Source organism: Ostrinia nubilalis, chromosome 26 (assembly GCF_963855985.1).
Source record: "Ostrinia nubilalis chromosome 26, ilOstNubi1.1, whole genome shotgun sequence".
In the NCBI taxonomy this organism is placed as follows: Eukaryota; Metazoa; Arthropoda; class Insecta; order Lepidoptera; family Crambidae; genus Ostrinia; species Ostrinia nubilalis.
This window is the reverse complement of record NC_087113.1, coordinates 8,559,462-8,565,723: the sequence shown is the minus strand read 5'-3', so window position 1 is coordinate 8,565,723 and position 6,262 is coordinate 8,559,462.

Sequence of the window (6,262 nt, the reverse complement as noted above, 5' to 3'; positions counted from 1 at the left end):
ATTGCAAAACTGTAAAAACTCCAATTGACCCAAACTTCAAGTTTCAAGGAATAGAAAATACTGAAGAAAGTAAGATATTGAAAGACATTCCTTATCAGGAAGTAATTGGATGTTTATTATACATTTCACAGGTCACTAGGCCCGATATTAGTTTTGTGATCAATATGTTGAGTAAGTACAACACCAAACCTCAACAGCAACACTGGGCTGCTTTGAAACGAGTGATGCGTTATTTGAAGGGTACTCAAGACTTCAAACTGAGTTATAAGAAGAATCCAGAGGAGACAATGACGCATGGCTACTGTGACTCAGACTGGGCCAGCTCAGAAGATGATCGGCGCTCTTGCACAGGTTACACATTCTTGTTTCAGGGAGGAATGATTAGCTGGAACTCGAGGCGGCAACCTACTGTAGCGTTATCTACGACTGAAGCGGAGTACATGTCGCTGTCATCGTGTGTACAAGAAGCTTTGTGGCTGAGACAACTTCAAGAAACATTTTGGCCACAGTTGAAGAGTGAACCGATGGTTATTTATAGCGATAACCAGAGCTCAATCAAGCTTGCAGGTACCGATGGATATCATGCCAGAACAAAACACATTGACGTGAGGCACCATTTTGTCCGAGACAAGGTACTAAGTGGAGTGATTGATGTTCGCTATGTACAAACCAACATGATGGTTGCAGATGCACTTACCAAGGCAACGACGCATGCAAAATTAGAATACTGTGTATCGCAAATGGGTTTGTGTTTAAGGGAGGATGTAGGATTTAAATAAACACCGCCCTTTGCCATAGTTAAAAAGTTAATACTTTTGTCTATGATGCTAACTCTGTATTCTCTGTGATCTATCCGTCCGTGTGGACGTCAATAAACCGTTTAATTGAAATCATTCCCTCTTTTATTAGTATACTTCCAACAAATATCATACAAAAATAAATAAAAAACTTCTTTGAACAACTAGTATATTTTGCATGCATATAGACCTACTGTACCCTATATGGTACGGGCTCCCCACGGCCCCCTTTTTATGAATAATTTTTTTAAATATTTTTTTCGTGATTTTTATGCCTTCCTTTGTCAGTTCTTGCTGAAAAATCCATTTTTATTTACAAAATTAATTATCGGTCTAAATGGGTTAATAACGTACCTATGACCTTTTAGTTGGCTCAATGACGTATGATGAGGCAACTGTTGTTTTGACACTCACATAGGTTAATAGGGACAATAGTACAAAAGGCTGTACTTGCATTTGTATTACAACATCCCACTAATTGCAACTAAGCGAATGCAGCAACTCCTGTGTAGCCAGGATCTACACTTACAGCTTAACCGCCGATAAAAACTCAAAAAATGAAGATCAAGTTTGTTCCGGGGGAAAGTCTGTCATTGGACCCGCAACGAATTAATCAGAAGAACATAGGAAGAGTTAGAAGTTAAGGTTCGACTTCCCTCCAGTGCAAAGCGAATGACAGGAAACAAAACAAAGGTTAAGTAAGTAACCTTTAAGAAAAGATATGCACCACTAAGAATAGATTTGTATCAATTACGGGGACCTACCTTGTGAACTATTATCTATCTGCCAATAATATTTATCACAAAATGGCTTAAAAGCAACCGCGAAAATTTTTCCTTGTCTCAAGATCGGTGTAATAAATTGCAGAAACAGATGTATGTCGTATACCTGACAAGAAAACTCGATTAAATGCCTGTCTAATAAACTAAATTACATAAAAGTAACTTTTTCCCACGGCTTCGCCCCCGTGAAATTCAATTTGTCACAGAGAGACCGATATTTGACACTAATGTTAAGACGCCTAGTAAAATTATCATAAGCCCGTCGTTTTACATTACTACCACTGCTAGGTACTATTGCTGATAAAATTCTTAAGGCGCTATAAACTTTATTATACCATATTCTATGCTGGAGAACCCTATTAGGCAAATTCAATTTATCCTATTTTATAAATCTGTGATCTAGAACTCTTGACCGTGAACTCTGCCTAGGTTTAAGTAGTCGGAGATAGTAAGTGAGCTAGGTGGTACATCAAGTTACAAATAATTTAGAATGGCTTACCTACTTAGTTATGTTATCTGTACCTACATAAGAATAGAATACTTTTCTCGAAACCATTCAGGGATGATTTCGCTGGAATTAGTTTTTAACATCCGAAATTAATTGAACTACGTACCTTTTAATAAAATATACATAAATGCCGATAGAACCAAGCAAGTGAATAGTAGTAGCAGTTATTGTTAATTTAGTTACTAATAGAAACAAACTACGGAAGCAGTTTTCCATACATTCAGTTATGCACTACAGGACCCTGAAAACCGATCAGCTGACGACCTGAAGAATGCAGCGACCTTAAATTCGTCGCGCCCTCTACCGCACAAAGGTGTAACTACAATACGCTTGGTGCGAGGAGCTTTGTGATGGTAATTGTAGGCCAGGAGACAGGGCACTTTTCCCACCTTTCGTTCCCACTACTTTAGCTCCTGTATCTATAATCTACATCTATTCTACAGCTTATGGACCACCAATAAAAAGCCAACAAAAGAAAACTGTCATAACACCTGCAAAATTAAAGAATAAGAACGGAATGAATTGAAAACCCACCACCAAGGTGAACTGAAAATCGACTTGTCTCAAGCTGGTCATCAGCTTTTTCAAACACAAACTAAAACGTACATAATAATTATGCGACATATAAATAAAGACTACTGAATTATGATATAATTGAATAACGAATTCAAATTCTTATTTAGTCTACCTGCCATTAGGCAAAAAGGATTACCTTTTTAGGATATTTTCTCGAACCATATTCTGTGACCATCTCGGGATACACTCATATCGGCTAGTTATTACAGAAAATAAAGTTCAAGATTTTCTTAACTGCTTATGTAAGAACGTAAGTACCTTAGCTCCTAGACTACAAATCTCACCACACACTATTTAAGCAGCCCCTTCCAGCCACACACTCATCTAGTCTCACCCAGCACTTGACAAACAAATCAAACAATCCAAGATGTCGCCTTCAACGGTCTTCGCTTTCGCCTGCCCACTGATCCTGGCTTTGCTGGTAAGTACTCTCAATTCTCAATACCCTCGTGATCTTTGTTTAAATGTTTAACAGTCAGGGGTTGCTACACCCTACACCATGGTTCCCAAACTTATTTGAGACGCGCACCCTTTCGACCAAACATAAAAATCTGCGTCCCTCCTCTTCCAGTCAAGATTATTTATTGGTCATATCGAGCAGTCTGGAATGCATTCTCTCAGCGCTCGCAGGTTTTGTACTTAAGTACACAAATCGCCCGCGCCCCCCTTGAAAGGTTTGGGAACCAATGCCCTACACCCTCAAATTAATACCTACGCTTAGTTCTTAAAAAATAGCAGTGCTCTAACCAGCCCTTCTTTCCCATTACAAACCTGTGAATACTTAAACCCTATGGATAGAGTTAACTGAGCACCTGGCTGGAATGCGACTCTCCCTCCCACTTACCACACACCGCGTTCGCTTGTTCCGTACCCGAGCGTCGATGTAACGTCACGGCAGCACGGTGTGCAGTTAACACAACCGCAGTTGTACCTAGGAGACAGTTATAAGTAGAAAGGGAGTGTAAGGCCCAGAACACACGGTGAAACGCAAATGCAACGAAACTGCAACTTCTAATTACTTTTGAGTTGCATCTAAGTTTCTGTCATAGATTCCGTTGAGAGACCACACATGACGCGACCAGTTTGAAATCGGTTCGGCGTTTCACCGTGTGTTCTGGGCCTAAGTCAAATCCTTCATCTGCCTCTGGTGCATCAATTAGAAAAGACCTTCCTGCAGTAGAGATCAAAAAGCCCTGACCATGAAGAGAATACTACAAGTACTACTTAACACTTGCCTAAGTGGATACTTATTTATATTCTTTTGTTTTTCAGTGTTCCTACGGAGGCGAAACGAAACCCCTCTTCGGACTCAGCTCATTGCTGACTTCTACAGAGTAAGATTTTGTTTGATTATGATTAGTCTCTCAGGGTAGATTTTTCATCTTCCCTGCCTTCATCAGCAGTCCCACAACTTAAGGTGTATTCACATTTGTGTGTAGTGTGAGGTTTATAAGCTCTCTACAAATGATGATTTTATTTTTCCAGCACCAACGGCACTAATATCCTAGCAGCACTTGCGCTGGCACACGCACAACACACCATCAACAAACTGGAGCAGCTGGCTGAGCTGCTGGCGTTTGGGACTAACGCTACTGCTAACCGTAAGTATCTTAAAAAATTCTAAAAATAGAACAAAATGTTGTTTCATAATATCAATGTACCAAAAGTTACAAATAATGGTAAATAATATTTAAACTAAGTAAACGTCACTTTAAAGTACAGTTCAACACGCATAACATATTATTATATGACTTATAGTATATTCTCCAAAAATAACAAGTGTTTTGAATATTTTATTTTATTGTTTTACAGTTTTAGTCGGTTAAATCTGCAAATTATTCTACCTGCCAACACTGCAACGAACGAAACGAAAGAGCATTTGAACAACAACGGAATCTTCTACAATGATGCCCAAATATTATAGTTTAGCCATTTTTATTTATTGAAATGTTTTTAAGCCGTAATTTTAATAAATTAAGAAATAATAATAATACAAAGTAAAATATTTTTAATTGTTTTATTTATAACACGAATTCGTCTTGTTTATTAAAACCTATTAAAACCAATCCTCGCAACGCAATAAGTCTGTCAAGTTTTTTAAATATCCCGCCAACCGTAACAAATTATCATGTACTGCTACTACCCGTTACACGCGACACGCCCTATTGAACTGAATATCTGTCAATTTGACAGCTATGACATTAGCATCCCGGTTGAAACCAGTGGGTAGACACTTCTCATACAAAAACTAGTCTCTATATGTAGCAATTGATATACAACCTTATCCCTTAAGCAATAAAGTGCATTTTGGATTGATTTCACTATAGCAGGGGAACCCGCGGATCAATACCACCATACTAAAAATAATTGTTAGTGTCCTTATGTTGGTAGTATTGTTAGTTTGACAAATGAAAAAAAATGTCTGTCAATTGAGTTGAGTTTGAGTTTTTAACCGGCGAATTGATTCGTGTGAAGTTATTTTCTCAGATTTGGTGCAATATTACTGTAAATAAACTTTTCTGTCGTTTACGTTGAGTTGATTAAGTTCCTCCGTATCGGGCGTGATAAAGTTTGCTGTTCAGTGTTATGTTTTTTGTGAGATAGAGACTCTTTTAAATAAGCTGTGTTTCAACTTCTACAGAAGTTTAAACTCTTATTTACTTTTCTGTTTAATGGGTATGTTATCTACTTACTTGAAATATTAGATCTATTACAAATCTATTTTTCATTAAAAACAACCCTATGTGATGAAAATGTAAATGTACTTTCAAAACTGGTAAATGCATGAACCAGGGCATTGACACTGGTTGGAGAGAAATTATAGGCTTTGTTTAATTAATACCTATTTCATTTTAGGCTTCTACTGATAATGGAGAGTAGAAACAACAAGAAGTGCGTTATTTGTAATAAGAGGCGAAGTCGTGGTGGATCACCCTTACTTTTGAGTAGGTTTCCTCTGGATTCTGACCGGTAAGTTTCTAATAACACTCATTTATTACAAGATAATTTTACTGATTGTGTAAACTTAAAGGCTGGGATTAATACTTTTAATCATACAGTAAATAACCATAACCAATTTTTAATTTCAGTATTTTGTTTCGTACTCTGAAAATGAATTGCATAACAATACTAAAAGAAATTAGTTGATGAATAAATTTCAGTTTGTTATTCTTTTTCTTTTCTAATAGGTATTTCTTATTTCAGTTGTCGAATGTGGGTTAAAAATGCTGGCATAGAAGACTTAGCATATGTACCTATTGAAAAGTTACACCAACTGAAGTTTGTTTGTGGTGGGCACTTCACTCCTGAATCCTTCAATGCCAAAGGAACTCGGCTGAAGAACTCAGCTATTCCAACACTGGAATTGAGCAATCCCATCTTGCCAGATGAAGTTTTGACAGAGTTTCCTCTTCATGTAAAAGACTCCAATAAAGAAAACCTCAAGACAGGTATGATGATGACTTCAATTATTTTTTTTAAATTTAATTTACTATCTATCAATTTTTCTGAATTATTTAGATGTCTTAATTAATTTTCTTTGGTTTCCAAAACAAACCAACCGAATGCAATTTAACAAGGTTCTTTCTTTGTAACCACAA